General features: G+C 35.4%; 1 long non-coding RNA gene across 2 annotated transcripts in view; it reads right to left on the minus strand.

Annotated features, from left to right (window-relative positions):
• Window positions 1–506: 506 nt before the first annotated feature.
• The window catches only part of LOC144221961 (uncharacterized), a 31,073-nt gene continuing 13,039 nt past the window's right edge, over window positions 507–18,540 (minus strand). The window contains exons 3-4 of one of the 2 annotated variants that reach the window (XR_013332237.1): window positions 12,864–13,018; window positions 507–599 (exon numbers count right to left, since the gene is read on the minus strand). This is a non-coding gene — a long non-coding RNA (uncharacterized LOC144221961). Of the gene's footprint in view, window positions 600–4,177; window positions 4,307–12,863; window positions 13,019–18,540 lie in introns of those variants that run through there. The other variant, XR_013332238.1, reaches the window with a different exon arrangement.

Below are 18,540 nucleotides of genomic sequence, written 5' to 3' on the forward strand. Positions count from 1 at the left end.
GAAGTATTCTGTCCCATATAGAAGCCTCCCTAGTGAAGCCCCTCTAGCATGCATAAGATTATTTGCATTAGAACATCAAGTCAGAAATACCTGCGTTACATGAGACCTGGTTCACAAGAGAGGAGCTAGAGATTCAAGAAAAGTCAAGGACTCCTGTCCCTGTCTAGCCCCGAGGCTGGCAGAGAAGGGTCCGAGGACCCAGCTCCCCTGCTGGCGTTAGAGCGCCCTTTATATTCTAATGCTTCTTTTAGTGTTGACAGTGATCAAGCATTGAAACAGAATGTAAAAATTGGCATTTTTTACACCAATAAATATCCAAAGTGTAAAATACAGTTTTAAAATATTATGGTTAAAACAAGGAAATAAATTCAAGAAGTATTTTACCAAGTAAACTCTGTGGTGATAACCCAAGTTGATGGCAAATGTACAAGTGCTTTCACTATAGGATCAACCCCGCAGGATTCAACACAACAACAATGTAGCAGCTATACAACTCTCACCAATTAGGAGTGTACAGGTGTCACTTCGGGCAGAACAAGAGCAAAACCAGGAAGGTGACGATGGGGCTTGTGTACCAGGAAAACAGTACAGGATGCAGTCTAAGAGGTAGGGAAGAGTCTTGAGTTAGGACTGAGGGTGTTCATTACTGTAAGCCTGACTAGTTTTAACCGGAGTTACTGGAGCCAGAGATGTGGAATGGCATTGAAAAATTAAAGAATGAGAAAACAAATAGTGAAAAGGAAGCAGGATTAAAGAGAACAAATACTTGGCAGAGTTACCTAATATCATTGCTTGAGGACTGGTTTGAGGCTACTTCTCAGGAGCCTGGCATGCTAATAAGAGTGTTCCCTGTCACTCACATCATGGTTCCTTGGTTTAGAGACTGTTTCTTTTTCTTTTTCTTTTTTTTTTAATGTTTTATTTATTTTTGAGAGAGAGATAGAGACAGAGTGAGCAGGGGAGGGTCAGAGAGAGAAGGAGTCACAGAATCCGAAGACAGGCTCCAGGCTCTGAGCTAGCTGTCAGCACAGAGCCCGACGTGGGGCTTGAGGTCACGAAGCGCGAGACCATGACCCGAGCCGAAGTTGGACGCTTAAGCGACTGAGCCACCCAGGCGCTCCTAGAGACTGTTTCTTTTATTCTGCAGCTTTATTATTTTATTAACTAGTCCTTAGAATTCTTCCTCAACCTACCTACACTTGGAACTCTGTAACTAAAATATCAGTTAAACTAACAAACAAACTACAAACTACCCTGAGGTTTACAGTTTTTAAGGACAATTTTTTTCCCACAGCAATGGATATGTGTTATAAAAGTCACAATGACCATGTTTTTGCCTTTTTATTTAGTCTTGAAATGTCAATGAATATTTGCTGATTTGCCCTGGAGTTAGCTTTCTTGCTAACATAGCTAATAATACTCATGAAGGTAAAAACAAAGTCTTGAATTTATAAAATGTTATATGTAGCTTGCAAAAAAATTGTCTTAACTTTTTCATAACATTAGCACTACTCTGCATTCATTCATGCACTCAACAACATATATTGAACACACTTTCTATGCAGCAAACAGTCTCCTATGAGGTCAGGATACAGCAGTGAACAAAAAAAGATGAAGTTCTTGCCTTCCTGAAGTTTATGACATTGTAGTAGAGGACACAGCCATTATAAATCATCCCACTGATTGGGCATCTGGGTGGCTCTGTCAGTTAAGTGTCCGACTTTGGCTCAGGTCATGATCTCGCAGTTCATGGGTTTGAGCCCCGTGTCAGGCTCTGTGCTGACAACTCAGAACCTGGAGCCTGCTTCAGGTTCTGTGTCTCCCTCTCTCTCTCTGCCCCTCCCCTGCTTGTGCTCTGTCTCTCTCTGTCTCAAAAATAAATAAACATTAAAAAAATCATCCCACTGATAATCATGAATTAATATTTGTATTAATATAGTGATGAGTACATTATAGGAATGCATTAGTGTTATAAAAGAATAAAATATGGGGACTTATGTGGGCTACAGTGGATGAAAATAACTGGATATGGTTTGAGGAGCCCTATTCTAATGTGGAACCAAAAGAATGAGAGGGAGTCACCTAGAGAGAAAGAGAGAGAGAAGAGGGTGTGGGGAATTAGGGGAATAGGGTAGGAAGATCATTCCAATTAGAAGTAAAAGCACATTCAAAAGTAGTTCAGTGGGTGAGAGCATAGGGAGCATAGAGAGCGTAGAAATTTGGAAAACTAAATGAAGATAGGCCTGCACAAAGACAGAGGAAGAGGAGGACAGGCATGGGTAGCAAGGGAGGAAGCAGGGAGGCGTAGAAGAAGAGAATTTTATGCAGATTAATAAACCAAGTAAAGATGGATTTGAAAAAATCCCCACTCATTATTTATTTCCAATAACTACCATTAACATCCCTTCATTGGGTTTGGGGGTCCATCCTCTGCACTCAGTTCACATTACTCAGATAGCACTGACTGTCCTGCTAGCTTGAGGATGGAATGGGGGCTTAGCCTCCCTGATTCATCAGTGTCTCCCATTCCCTAGTCTTAATGATTGATTGAAAGTAGGAATGTGGCCTTCTGAAAGCCAAGATATTAGAGACTGCTAAACCCACTGCATTCAAGGCAGATAGTCTTTCCCCCTGGACTTGAATTTGAGACACACATACATGATTTGGCAAATGGAGGTGTGCCTCTGTGTGCATGAGTACACACTGAAATCTGCACAGCAGTTTACAGAAATTCCAGTGCTGTACTTTTCAGTACCATATCCTTTGAAATCACTAATGAAATTCAATTACATACAAAAGAAAGCAGAAGTAAGGAAAGAGGGAAGAAGAGTATCTGAGACACCACAGAGAGACAAATGAAAAGAGGAATCATTGAAAAAGGGAAGAAGATGTTCATTCACTATGCTACTCATTACATTCTAACGTACTGTCTGGTATGTTGTCTGTAAGTAAGCCTTACATCTTCAATATGATCATAGGCTTCTTGATGTGGGGATTATGTCACATGTCCCTCATACAACAGCAAGGAGCATGGCCCTAGACAAGCAGTAAGGGATCAATAGTTAATTAGACTTATTTTTAGTGTGAATGTGGTGGCACGTTGCAAGGTGGCATACAAACTCAAGTTGCCAATAAGAGATAACGATGTATTGAAGATATGCAAAACAGATCAAGACCACAATAGAGAGCCAGATTTCTTTGTTTCTCTCTGTCTCTGTCTCTTCCTGTTTCTCTTTGACTCTGTCCCTCTCTTTATGTAATTATATATTACATTTCTTTAAGATCTATCCATCTCGAAAGAGAGTAGTTACTAGGTATCATATATATATATGACATATAATTAGAGGCTGATAAAGAAACATTGTCACTTAGTGAATTTCAGTTTTGAAAAAAGGCCAAATGATTTCTCTTGAGTGCACTAAAAATAAAAAAAATTTAAAGATGAAAAGAGAGGAAAAAGAATGTTCTTAGTTTAACTGGAGAGAGAAAGAATAAAGCATGTCTTTTTAATCTCTGAAGAATAGAAGCCTTGCTGAATCCCTCTGCTCTTCCCATTTGCATCCAAGGAAGCAGACAAATTGAGAAACAGTCAACATTTATGACTTGGATGTGAATGGTACTGTTTCATAGTGACCATTAAAGAAATATATGATCTTAGGATATTCCAAAATTGGTTCTTGTTATTCATACTATAAATTTCCAGAGATCCAAGCAAATTCCACTTGAAGATAAAAGATATTCAAAGTCTATCAGATACTTATTCTCTATTAACTTTGTGAAAAAAGCCTGGTTATTCACATATTAGTAAGAATAGTTCTAAGTCAAAGAGAAAACTAATATTAATTATTTTATATACAGAGTGAGAATTAATTTCACTTTACTGTTATACCTGTAGATAAGCCAACACATTTTCTAAGAATTGCTACTTTAAATATTTTTCAGATTTTTAAATGATTTAAGCAGGGCATTAGCTTTCAACACAGAAGTAGTTTTAAATTGTATCCTTTCTTCCTATTCCCTTGACATTCAGTCACATTTTTCACATGAAGCTTTCTTATATTTGAACTTCTCCACTTGTACAAATAATACATCATTGATGAAATGCAATTGTTTCCACAATAAGTGATTCTAGAACTTCTTAAGTAGTAAATAAAAGCTTATTTCTCCCACCAATATTCATAGATTGTTCATGAGACAGCAACTCCTTTGAAAAGACTGTGAGGACTTGAGAATAAATCCCCTGATGAGCAGAAAGATGCATATGACTGGATCCAAACTCTTCATGTGGTCTCACTTAATGTTTTCTCTAAGAAAGAGGAAATTATTAGAATTTTAATTAAGTGGCTTCTTTCTATCAGCTTTGAGGCTGAAAACAAATTCATCATCACTGGCATATCTGGAACTCTCCATGTAGCAAAAAAAAAAAAAATGGTTTTACAATAATTTACTAGCTAGAAGTAATTGCTCCTATTTTGTTCTTCTGTTTGAAATCTACCCTATCCTTCAGAATTCTTTCACTGACTCTCATGCACCACACACAGATACTTCTCGACCTACTAAATATGACATTATCTCCAGGTGATTGTGTGGTTCGTTTAAAGATATCCTTATGAAGAATACTTTAAATTATTTTACAAGGAAAGACAGCTTTGAAGATATCTCAAAGTAGGAATTACTTGGGATCCCTGGGTGGCTCAGTCGGGTAAGCATCCAACTCTTGATTTTGGTGAGCTCATGAGCTCATGGTTCTTGGGATTGAGTACTGCATAGGGCTGTGTGCACAGAGCCTGCTTGAGATTCTCAGTCTCCTCTCTCTGCCTCTCCCCTGTGCTCGCTCTCTCTCTCTCTCAAAAATAAATAGGTAAACATTTAAAAAGTAGGCATTAATAACACAAGAAAACCTTTCTTTGAGATTAATATCAGTCATTTGGATAAAAATACATTAATATTTATACTTAGCAACTAATCAAATTATAGCACAACTCTCTACTCCATAGACAATATCATCTGCAGTTCAATACTTGAACTTGAGTTGGTAGCAATTTGCCAGCTTAGGAAGTTTCCTTCATTCTCATTTCAGGCTGCTGTCCATGTCTGAAATTAAAACCACTAGTATCGACTTCGCTGAGCACCTGCTATGTTTCAAGCTGTACCAGGTATACTCTCTATATTAAATTACTTGTTTTGTTTATGTTTTTATATTGGTTTACTTTACAATAGTTTTAGGTTGAAGAAAAATTGAATAGATAGTACAGTTTCTATACCTGAAATAAAATTTTCCTTATTATTAAAGTCTTATTAAATATGGTGAGCCCAAAATTGATACGTTATTATTAACTAAAGCCCAACCTTGATTTAGTTTCCTTAGTTTTAATCTACTGTCTTCTTTTCGCCTCATGATCCTCTCCAGCATACAATGTTACCTTTGGCCGTCATGTCTCCATAGGCTCCTCTTGAATGTGACATTTCTCCAAATTTCCTTCTATTTTGATGGCCTTTAGAGTTTTGAGGAGTACTGTTCAGATATAATGTAGGATGGCTCTGTATTGGGACTTGATGTTTTGCTTATAATTAGATTGGAGTTAGAGGTTTTTAAGAAGAACATCATGGAGGTCAAATGCTATTTTCATCACATCCTATCATGGGTACATATGATCAACATGATTCATGTATGTTGATATTGACCATGATCACCTGCTGAAGTAGTGTCCATCAGGTTTCTCCACTATAAAGTTACTTTCCACCCCTTTCCATATTGTAGGAAGGAAATCACTATGCTCAGCCCACACTTGAAGAGTGAGAAGTTATGTTTTCCCAACGTTAGGGTAGGATATCTACATAATTTATTTGGAATTCCTCTGCACAGGAGATTAGTGTCTTTGCTCTTCTTAATTCATCCATTTATTTATATCAACAAGGACTCACAGGTATTTATCTTACACTTTGGGGTAGTATAATATAATTTTGCTTGTTTTGTTGCTTTGATTGTTCCAGGAATTACATAAGAGCACTGTTCTGTGGTAAAGTTGTTTCCCATGGGGGTAGGGTCTATATGTGAATACTGGAATGGAATAATTAAGTAAATAGATGGCAGGACAGAGAGATAGGTTTTTCATTTTTGGAGTGGGAACTTGCAAGTAAGCACGAGGAGGAGGCTAGAATGACCTATGTGGTTATGGATTAGAGTTGCAGATATCATAAGAAGGCATGGTTAACTTGATATAGATAAAGATGGTTACATACAGAAATATTTATTGGTACTTACATATATACATGGGCTAGTAGAGTCACATATATTTCTTTGCTCTGTCAGCTGAGGGAGCCTAAGAGAAATTACTCCCCTGTAATAACAAGCATACTGAGTGCCCAGATCTAGGGTTTTGTTTTGTTTTGTTTTTAAGGTTTATTTATTTTTGAGAGAGACAGAGAGCAAGCAGGTTAGGGCAGAGAGAAGGGAGACACAGAATCCGAAGCAGGCTCCATGCTCTAAACTGACGGCACAGAACCTGATGTGGGGCTCAATTCACGAACCGTGAGATCTTGACCTGAACAGAAGTCAGACACTTAACCCTCTGAGCCATGCAAGTGCCCTCCAGATCTAGGTTTTTAATACTGTTGTCCATTAAAACAAACCATGGTTTCTTGAGGAAATGGCAGATTTTAAAACTGTGACAGGAGTTATACAGAAAGAGGCTTGTAGTGCCAGAAATTAAGGAAAACCCACACACACAGGTACACACAATGAAGAGGGTATGTCTCAACTTGACAAAAGCCAGCTCTCTTAAGAGTCAGGCTTGTGGAAAGGCCCATTTTACCAACAACCACAAGAGTGGAGGTGAAGGCCCATTCATATCTTGAGATAATTGCAGCCCGACCTGACAAGTATCTTGAGCCAGACGTACCAGGTAAGACTATGCCCAGGTTCCTGACTCACAGAAACTGTGAGGTAATAAATATTTGTTGTTTTGGACTACTAATTTTTGAGTTGATTTGTAACTTAGTAATGTATAACTAATAGTGTTTTTTCTCCTCTGATATTCCCTGGAATGTTAAAATCCTTTTAGTTTACAGATTTAGGCTCTTAGTTCCCAGTTAGAAATATTTATTGCAATTATATCTTTATTATTGTTTTCTATAAAATTAAATTTTTCCCATAAGCATACCTATTTTATCCTTTATGTCGGTTATATTCTATGCCCTTACTTTTGCTTTCTCTTTAATTTGGAGGAGTCTCAAGTGTGTCTCTCATTTTATTCATTTTATTTTGCTTTTTAGAACCCAGATGTGTAGGCTTAAATTAATCCTATTTCTCATTTATAACACACTGATATTTTGTTAAGCCAAAGTAGTTGTTTTTATTCATCATTTTTTTCTGTTTTTCCTCTATACATTCTCATCCATCTACTGTAGCTCCTCAATATCTACTCAAGCATTTATTTAGATTTATATGTATATTCTTATAAAATATAGTGTTGTTTCATTGAGTGCTAAAAATATTGAAGTGGGATTTTGATATAATTTTTATTCCATTTCTCCATTCCATATGTTTCTGAGAGGCATCATATCACTATATGTGAGAAGACTTTATTAACTCTAATTGCTGAAAATTATTCCATTATAGTCCCATACGAGGGATATGAAATTCTATATTTTACTTATTTAGTCATCTAGATGTGCTTTAGGCCCATATTACCAAATCCACTGTTACCATACATACCACTATTTCTGGGGGATGTATACTAAGGTCAATTTAGCTAGGTTTAGGATGTAAATATGCTTACTTTCATCAAGTATTGCAGGTCCCTTTCCAAAATGTGCCAATTCATACTGCCACCACCAGATTATGAGGCCTCTTGTACCCCAGATTTTCAATAGTTCTCCCAAATTTCCCTTTGTTTCTTCAAATCAGATGCATAAAAAGTGTGATCTCACTGGTTTTCCTCATCCTCTACCCATCCTTTCTCTGGCTACTAGTAATGTTGTTTACTGCTTTATTTATAAGAAAATTATTTGGAGGTGCCTGAGTGGCTCAGCTGCTTAAGCACCTGACTCTTGGTTTCAACTCAGGTCATGATCCCAGGGTCGTGGCATCTAGCCCAGTATCCAGCTCCATGCTGAGCGTGGATCCTGCTTAAGATTTTCCTTCACTCCCCTTCTGCCCCTCTCCTCAGCTTGTGCTCTCTCTCTCTCTCTTTCTCTCTAAAAAAAATAATAAGAAATCTCTTTGGATTATATTTATATACTTCAACCATGATGTGCTTGTTTGTTGTTGCTCATTTTGTTTTCAATCCAGCTTTTATCTATTTTTCTTGTTTATATAACAAAGCTTGTTGCATTTTTCATATTAATTCCTGTAAGTTTCAGACTTTGAAACAATCATTTCTTTTTCCCTGTTCTTTAAATCTATCCATAATCCAAGTTTTTTAACTGAATTCCTGTGTTTTGAGAAGGGGTAATAAATTTATCCCATTGGTTTGTGTTTTTTGATTAAAAAGTATTTTCAAGGGTGGCTGGGTGGCTCAGTCAGCTAAGCATCCGACTTCAGCTCAGGTCATGAACTCATCACTGGTAAATTCAAGCCCCGTGTTGGGCTCTCAGCTCTCAGCACAGAGCCTGTTTCACTTCCTTTCTCTGTCTCTGCCCCTCTCCAGCTTGTGCTTCCTCTGTCTCAAAAATAAATAAAAACATCAAAAATACTTCTTTATTATTTTCTTATTCCATGGTCAAAAATATATTTTCCTCGGGGCGCCTGGGTGGCTTAGTCGGTTAAGCGTCTGAATTTCGCNTTCACTTGAAATCATTTTTTACATTGGGTAAGTATAAATCTTTGTTATTTTTTTATGGTGAGTCCGTTTTCTCAATACCATCTATTAAGTAATTCATATGTTTCTTCTTAATTTGTCATATAATACCTACCCATTCTTCTTTTTTCCCCATTCTTCTCTTTTTCATTAATTTTTCATTGAAGTATAATTACATACAGTATTATATTAGATTCAAGAGCATAAAATAGTGAATTAACAATAACATGCATCACAAAATGCTCCCCACAATAAATGTAATTACCATCTGTCACCACACAAAGTTATTACAATATTATTGACTATATTCCTTATGCTATACCTTTCACCTCTGTGACTTATTTTACAACCGGAAGTTTGTACCTTTTTATTCATTCCCCTTTCAATGGCGTATTTTCTTTCCAACACAGTTGTTTTTTGCTATTGTTACTACTTTTTAACTTATTTTTATTATTTAACATTTTTTATATGTCTTGATATCCAATAGGACAAGTTATCTCTCTTTAAAGTTTTTAATTGCCTCATTTATTAATGAAACTTTGTTCTTCCATATAAATTTTGAAATTGGTTTATTAAATAATGCCAAGAGTCCTGCTGTGGCTTTTATTATAATTTACTTGAATTTATAGATTAATTAGGGTGAATTGACATCTATATTATGTTATGTTTTGCCATCCATGAACGTCATGTCTCTTTTCATTATTTAGTTCTTCTTTAATGTTCCTTAATAGCCTTCCAATATTCATCATAAAGGACATGTGCATTTGTGGTTAGGTTAGTTTTTAGAGAATCCTATCATCTGTTATAATTTCTAGGTGGCCAGTTTTGTAGTTGATTTTGTATCTGACAACCGTACTGAAATCTCATATTTGTTTTATTAGTTCATTGATTCTCCTGGATTTTGTAAGCAAACATTCATATCATCTGCAAATAAGAACAACTTAGATTCTTTATATCAACTGCCTAATATTTCATATCCCATTTTCATAACTAAATGTTTTGATTTTTATGGTTTGTTGTTTGCTGATATTTTTTCATATCTATTATAGTAAATCAGTAAACCTATTTTATATTCTTGGTCCATCTTTTCAATAGTTCTGCTTCAGATGATGTGTCTCCTGATTTGGGCTTGTGGAAAAAGACTTTTGTGGGCTAGAGCCACCTTTGTCCTAGAAAATGTTTGGAGGAAGTTGGAAGGCCACACCCTAGCCTCTGTTGCACACAGATGACAGAATTCCAGTTAATCAGTCTCTTCACCCACCACCTCCCCTCACAGCCCCCAGATCCCCAAGGGGAAGCAACACTATGAGAGGGGTCTGTTTACCAGCCTTGACTGACTATAGGTGAGAGGGTGAAGGAGTGAATGCCCAAGAAACACAGTGATTTTGCCCAGCTTCTCACTCTGCTACATTTTTGGACTGCTCTGATCTAGACAGCTGCACAAGAAGCATGAGCCATTACTGTACATGACTTCAGGAGTGGAGCAGGAAGTTATTGGCATAGGCAATGGTGGGTGAAGGAAAAGAGGAACAAAATCAGACTGCTTCTCTCCAGTTCATACTCTGGGAACGTTGTCATTCAGCCTCTGTTCAAGTCACAGCCACCCTCGAGAGGCTTCTGGGTTACATGAAGTTAAGAGGCATCTTGTACACCATAGCTCGTGTGAATAGTGTTCTCTGGAGGTGTGCATTGTGCAAACTTCATGGCTGTTTTCAGCAGCTCTAACCACTCTGTCCCGGCTCCATATGTGCTAGTTCAGAGGAGCTGTCAGACCCTCAGAGGTTTCTAATTTGCTGTTGTTGTTTCCTTGGGTGCATATTTCTCTTAGTAGTTTCTCCAGAGTTCAGAGAAGGAATCAGCAGCCTATGCCTTTTCACAGTCTTATCAGGCATCCCAAGTAATTGGGTTTCATATTTTTAGCATTTATTTGTTACTTTGAGAGAAAGAGAGAGAGAGAGAGAGCATGAGCATGTGTGCAAACCAGGGAGTGGCAGAGACAGAGAGAATCCCAAGCAGGCTCTGTGCTGTTAGCACAGATCCCAATGTAAGGCTGGATTCCTCAAACCAAACCTGGAGATCACGACCTGAGCTGAAAGCTCAACTGACTGAGCCACCCCAGTGACCCACTGTGTCTCATTTTTAATTCCACTTTTTAACCTCTGTGTTTCTACCATTAGATCTATGCTATAATAACTGAGTAGTCAGAGTGTTATCACTGTCTTCATTCTCATCTTAATGGAATGTGGCTAAAGTTTCTTCATTAAGTATGTTTGCTGTAAGTATTGGTGGCATGACCTTGAGACATTAGCTTGCATTTCTTGTATTCTTCATGTATTGTGACATTTTAAAATCATAAATGTATTTAAAATTTACAAAACCTTATATTTTTAAACTTTATAAATAGATTTTGAAGTTATAGAATACTTAGTATTTTACTATGCGTATAGTATTTTGTAGCAAATATAGTATTTTACACATATAGGATTTTTGTTCTGAATTCATTACAATGATGAATCACAGTTTTCTAATGTTGAACTGTTCTTTTCTTTCTGGGATAAGTACTGTTTTACCATGCCTTTTTTTTCCAACCTAATTCTAAGAATTCTAATTGTTATAATTGTATTCTGTTGCAACACATAAAACAGGGATTACTTATTTCTCGACAATTTTTAACACTCACCTATAAAACCATGTTAGCCTGGTATATTTTTTTCTTTATTGCAATATTCTCCTGGTGATTTAGTTTATTCATATTTCCATTCATTCTTATGTTACTTTTGGAATTTTATGCTTTGAGATACTTATTTTGGTAAGGTTTTTCAATTTTATTTGCATTTGTTTGGATATATTTTATTATTATAATTTATTTTTACATACTGATTTCATTCTTTGGTGCCCCAAATTAAGATACTTTTCTATTAAGATTTTTAAAGTTTACTTATTTTGAGAGAGAGAGGCAAAGAGAAAGGGAGAGAACCCAACACAGGGCTCAAAGCCACTAACCATGATATCATGACCTGAGCCAAAAGTTAAGAGTTGGATGCTGAACCAAATGAGCCACCCAGGTGCCTCTTAAATTAAGATTTTAATACTGCATCTACATTTTAAATTTTACTCAAATATACATTTTTAATCTCTCACTTCTTCCTTTTCATGTCATCAATTGGTCTTTTCATCTTATTATAGCTTTGCACATCTGTTTCACTGAGTTTTCCTAAGTCCCATGGGTCTTTTCATCTTATTATAGCTTTGCACATCTGTTTCACTGAGTTTCCTAAGTCCCATAGTTTTCTGAAATTATATTTCTGGTTCCTGTGGTGAATAATTTTCAGAAATTGGCTTTTAATTGGAAATATTCATTTTCTTTCTGCTGCAGTGCAATTGTTGCTGCTGTTGTTATTCCCTCCCCTGGTTTACTCTTCTTTCTATAGGAGAATTTCCTTTTTAAATAAGGTCTGTGTGTTCTCTTCTACTTTTGATGAATTTCAATTGTTTGCTAGTTTTTTTTTTATTTTACTGCATTTACATTTTTAACATAAAATAAATATTAGGCATTAAGATGTTTTGCATGTTCTTTTTCTTCAACAGATAATTAAAAAAAAACTTAAACTCAGATTCATTTGTAAACGTAGACAAGTGTACATATGATGAGGTACATGTTGAGAAACTACCTAAGTGATTCTCAGCCAGAGGAATAAGATGAGATAATACTTCAAGTGTATATTTGGACTCAATTCCCACTATTCTCATTATTTGAACTTCAAAAAATATAATTTAGTGGATCTGCAGAGGCTAGATGACTTGAGATGGAAGGCTTGATTGGAATATAGCATTGCTAGAAGAAAGTGAGAAACACTATTCTAAAGTGCTATGTATCAGTTCACTAAAATAGTGACCTGACCAGGAACCAAATATGAATTATTCTTTGAGTTAATTTTCCTCTTTGTATACATTTTCTCTGAGATTCAAATTATATTAATATGTATTATCTGATCATGAATGTATCAGGTAATATGTTAGATACCACAGGTTATGCAAAGGTGAATTAATAAAAATCCTTACCTTCAAATTGCTCATAATACTCTGAGAGAAGTCAGACAAGCAGAATTTAAGAATATAAGCTCTTGATTTTTACTGCCTCAGTCTGAATCTTGACTCCAATCTTGACTTGTTGTGTGACTTTGGATAAGAAATTTAGCATCTCTGTGCTTAAGTGTCTACAAGTGAAATGGGAATAATAATAATAATATTACTATAGCATTGTTATTATATTAATATACTATACATTGCTATATTGATATATTATGTTCAATATAATATCTTAATTAAATAACATCTTATATTAATATAATGGTATTATTTCTATTTCAGGATTATTGCGAGAATCTAACGAGTAACTTAGAAGAAACACTTAATAGAGTTCTTGGCACATACATAAGTATTATTTGTAAATATCTGATGTGATATTAGTTTTATTAAAATAAAATCAACAACAAAAAATAAAATTAGAATGAATACTACATAAGAAGTGCAAACAGCACCTTTCAGGTGAGTTTTATCCAGAAATTATACATTTTGGAACACTATTAGTTTGCAAGTGTGTCCAACATTTTAATATATATACATCCAATACCACTTTTTCCTTCAGTTTCTATACTGAAATATGTATATATTTGACTTTATAATATGGCTCCTCCTTCTAAAGTGGAAAGATTAGATAAGCATTATTTACTCTGTCACTTAAGAAACCACCTCAGGGAAAAACCTATACTTTTCTTTTTTCTCCCTGAGATGTCTACTTGGAAAAAAAAAAATAGCCATTTGTATTTATTTCTTGGTCAGATAAATATGCAATGATTTAGAAATAGCTACAGATTTTTCACAGCTAAGAAGATGTTTGTTGATCTCATATGACTATTTTAAGCTTTTTTAATTTTTTTAAAGTTTATTTTTGAGAGAGAGAGAGACAGAAAGAGACAGAGTGTGAGCAGGGTAGGGGCAGAGACGGAGGGAGACACATAATCCCAAACAGGCTCCAGGCTCTGAGCCATCAGGACAGAGCCCGATGTGGGACTTGAACTCATGAACCACGAGATTATGACCTGGGCTGAAGTCTGATGCTTAATTGACTGAGCCACCCGGTGCTCCTTTTAACAGTTTTATTTATATCAATGTCCTGCATGTACCTCCCTAAAGTACTTGAAATCTACCCTAATTAGTCTCAGCAAATAAAAACTACCTTGAGATATAGTAAAGAGCAAAAACTCGATTGTTATCTAATAGGTAGTGTAGTAATTACCAGACAAAATTTTATTTATTTACATTCTGGAGAAACCAAACCAAAGAAAACCCAAAACAAAATCAAATGAAAAAACAACAACAATAACAGCAAGAACAACAACAAAAACCTCACAATGTTCTCTACTCGAAGCCGGCAACCCTATCTTCTATTGAATTGTTTGTTTTTACAAAGTTCACCAAGATTACAGTTGTGTAAAGATTTTCTCTAAGACAAAAACTGCATGCGCCACTCAGAGAACCTTCCTAACTTGTATCAAAACTCAGTTTATATTCCCACAGATGTCTAACAAGCTCTGTATATGGTCTTGGATTATAGACAGGGAAAAATCAATAGCCTGCTGTCTCAAAGGCACCAATATAGATTATGAATCACAGCCAGGAAGTTGTCAGTGATTTCAGCTGCCAACCGTGCTTCAGTAAAGATATTTGCTACCTCATATTCTTTTAATGTGAAGCTTTCATATATAAAATAGAACAGGTCACTTTTTTGACAAGAACATAAGAGAATTTTAAGTAGAGCAATGAGAGCACCAAACATAGCTGTGCTCTGGACTGATCAAATAAAAAATACACCTTCTCCACTTGCCCACATGCTGTGCGAAAGGCAAAGATCCACAGAAAGGTCTTGTCCTGCTGTCGGTTATTCGTATCCTCTTCCACCAGGCTGTATCTACATATACGTCCATATGTAGTGGTTTGGACTGACTAGATCAAGCCGAACTCAATCAGCTTTTATGACTTGAATGAAAATAATTCACTGGTCTACATGAAGGAAGGACAAAACAATACAGAACCCTGGAGCTGAAATGGATTTCAGATTGTGAGGCCACCTCCTCTCATAGATAGATGAGGAGACTGAGGCTCAGAGAAAATGCAGGTCACTCAGGCACATGCATCACCTTTAGTTAGGGTATTTTTTACAAAGGCTGATGAATGTTCCTTGAAGGTAGACACAATATTCCTCTTCATAACATATTCTAAAAAATAAGTAAATAGATTCTAAAGAATGTTTTAAGTGTTTTGAGCTTAAGAATAAAAGGATTAAAGATTCTGTATATGTGCAATTAATATTGAAGTTATGACAAAAAATTTAAGCATTCCTCCTATATTTTAAGTGAATATGATAAAATAAAAGTGTGAGGAAAAATTAGTACCACAGTAATATGTACATGGAACCTGGAAGAGAGAGAAAGCTTGAGCTCTCTCGCTCACACATTTACTTTTATGAACTTCCGTTTTCTCGCTATAAAATGAAATGGTATGAACTTCCATTTCCTCACCATAAAATGAGTATGATAGTACTTATATGCACTGTTAAAGGGATTAGGGTTAACATATGTGAATTATGTAGTACAATTCTTGGTATTTGGCAGGGAGTAAACACCGGATGCTACTTTTATTATTTTGTTTCAGAAAAAAGCAAAATATATATAAATGGTTTTTTAAAAAGAGCCCCGCAAAAATAGAGAAAGTCAGAGATCTGAACAATCTTAGCTTTATAATAAAAATTACTTAGAAGGTGGGAGATAATAAAAGTTCATTCTCCTGATAACTTATGGAAGGATTATGAAAGAGATTGTCGTTTCCCTGTTTTGTTTTGTTTTGTTTTGTTTTGTTTTGTTTTAAAGGAAGGAGGGTTGATTCTGTAAATCACAGATAGGGCAGTTTCCCTGTAAATGACTGAAGACAACAGAGTAATTAGCATGCAATCTAGTGAACACCTAGAAAAGTCTGGGATACACTACATATTTTTTAAAGAACATATCTCACAGACAGGTTATATAGGCAAAGGGGTATAAAAGAAGTGAAAGAGATTGATATTAGGAAGGCTTTCCATTCAACCCTGCCCCCAATCCCTGACTGTGACATTCTAATTACCCAGCCCACCTCTGGAGTATTTTCCATTGTGTTCTTAGATAGTTCATCTACATAGTTTGAAGGCTGAGCCCAAAGGTAACAGCTTAGAATCACTTTGGGCCAGCATGGATGCTAGTTTAAGAATGTCCTCCACATCAAATGTCTTAAGAGTTGTCTTACTTAGTATTTCAACTAATGGAAAAAACAAGAATTCTGCAATTATGATTATATATATAATCATATATATATATCAGGATGGAATAGGAGAAAAAAAGGTACAAACCCCAGAACAAATGAAGGTTTGGAAGGGACTGATTGGCTACAAAGGTTAATGCACTTCAGATACATTAAAAGACAAATCTTATAAAATGGACATGATAAAAATAGTCTTTTAACTGTGTGTTTTCTTATGTTCAATGCACTAAAGACATACAAACAATGTTAGAAATTATTTACAGAAGAGAAGCAGAGGTGTTTCAAAAGGGAAAATTGACTCAATGAAAATTAAACAAATTGTGGTCTTTTAAACTAAATGAGAAAATAAGGGATTTGTTTTTTGTTTGATTTGGTTTGGTTTGGTCTTTAGTATGAGTATGGATTCTGGAGTGTTACATTGGTATTCCAGTAGACAGTCAAACATAACGTAGGCTCAGTGTAGGCAAAACGATCTACTAGCTACACAGTCACAACTGCACCCCTGAAACTTTGTGACTCTCTGTGTTCCATTACTGCTTAGGGGTAAATGAAATGGAAATCTAGAAAATCTCCTATGCTGTCCATGGGCTGCACACACACCTTCTTCAATGAGGTCTGATATCCAGCTGCAAGATGCTCTTTCCCCTTCCAAATCAACCCTTTCTTGTGTCCTCTCTTTCTGCCCTTGGGACTCTTAGAGTTCTCATTACATTTTTATAGTTACTACTTTATCATAATTTTTCATTATATAAACTTTCTTTATTCCAATTACCTGTGTGTTTCAGCCCTTAATTGTGTCCATACTTTTAATTTTTATCTTTTAATTTTCTTTTTTCAATGTTTTTATTTATTTTTAAGAGACAGAGAGAGAACAGAGGAGGGGCAGAGAGAGGGAGATAGAGGATCAGAAGCAGGCTTTGTGCTGACAGCACAGAGCCCAATGCAGGGCTCGAACTCACGAACTATAAGATCATGACCTGAGCCAAAGTCAGATGCTTAACCAACTGAGACACCCAGGCACTCCTTATCTTTTAATTTTTATTCTTTATGAATCCTTATTTTGAAAATATTTTCTTGTACATTGTATATTGTTGGCTTGGTTTATTTTTACATCTTTCAGTTGAAGAATTTTGTTTGCTTAAATCCATTGTTATTACTGCTATGCTTAGATTCATTTTCATCAGCTTACTTTCTGCTTTCTGTTTTGCCTTCTCTCTCCTTTCTCATTCTTTTTCATTTCTTTGCTGGTTGGAAATGTACATGCTCAAGTCTTCTTAAAAATTTTTGTATGCATGTTTAAATTAATATAGTCTCATCAATATTTTTACTGTCTTCTTGGAAAGTGGTTTTGCTGTTATTACCCACTGCCTTTTGACTCATTTGCTCGGTTATCAAAATTCTTTGTTCTGTTTTAATTTTTTAAGCTCACAAATTCAGTATCACTGTTACTGTTTAATTAGCTATATTTGGGGTTATTGGAAAGTTTACAATTTACTTTTCTCACCATTTCTTGTAACATTTCACAGACTTCCTTCCCTCATCTTCCCTCCCATCCCCACTTTCCCCCCTGAAGTATATCTCTTGGATTTTCAGACAGTGAAGGTCGTATTGGTAGTAACCTCATTCAGGAGCTTTTTTTTTTTTTTTTCCTCTTCTAATGACTTTATTTTCTTTCCTCAAATAGTAATTTTGAAATATAAAGTACTGTATCTACTGCTATATTTTGAAGATTTTCAAAGCATTTTACTTATGCTTTATATATACTATTTATTTGAGAATCATATTTGTTTTCATTTTGCTTCCTTATTGCCTTTGGGAAGTTAGTTATTACTCTAATTATCATTCATTTGTAGGAACGTTTTTTCTAACCACTTTGAATATTATTATTCTTACTATTATTATTTTATCATTTTGTCTTATGAAATTTGTAGATTATTACAATGTGGGTATTTTTTATCTTGGAATTTTTGACTTCTTATAAATGTTAGTATTATATTACTCAAGGTTCTCCAGAAAAACAATCAATAAGATATATATATATATATATATACATACATAAACAAATGTAAAAAGCTTTCACTATTCCTCAGACTTCACAAACTCACAGTACTATAATGATTTTCACTATTTCTGAAACATTCCAAGCCTATCTCTAATCTAGGGGCCATTCTAACTCTATGTCAGGGGATTTTCTTCCTTAGATAATCTACTGGATTATTCATTCTCCCTCTCACTCTCTCTCCCTCCCCCCTCCCTCTCTCTCTCTCTTTCCCTTTTATCTACATCTATGTGCCCGCCCATCTCTCTCTCTCTCTCTCTCATCTATCTATCTCTATCATCTCCATTGACAGGCTGAAATTTTTAAGGACTTGATTTATATAGTTTG

Source organism: Crocuta crocuta, unplaced genomic scaffold (genome assembly GCF_008692635.1).
Source record: "Crocuta crocuta isolate KB4526 unplaced genomic scaffold, BGI_CrCroc_1.0 scaffold141, whole genome shotgun sequence".
Classification (NCBI taxonomy): Eukaryota; Metazoa; Chordata; class Mammalia; order Carnivora; family Hyaenidae; genus Crocuta; species Crocuta crocuta.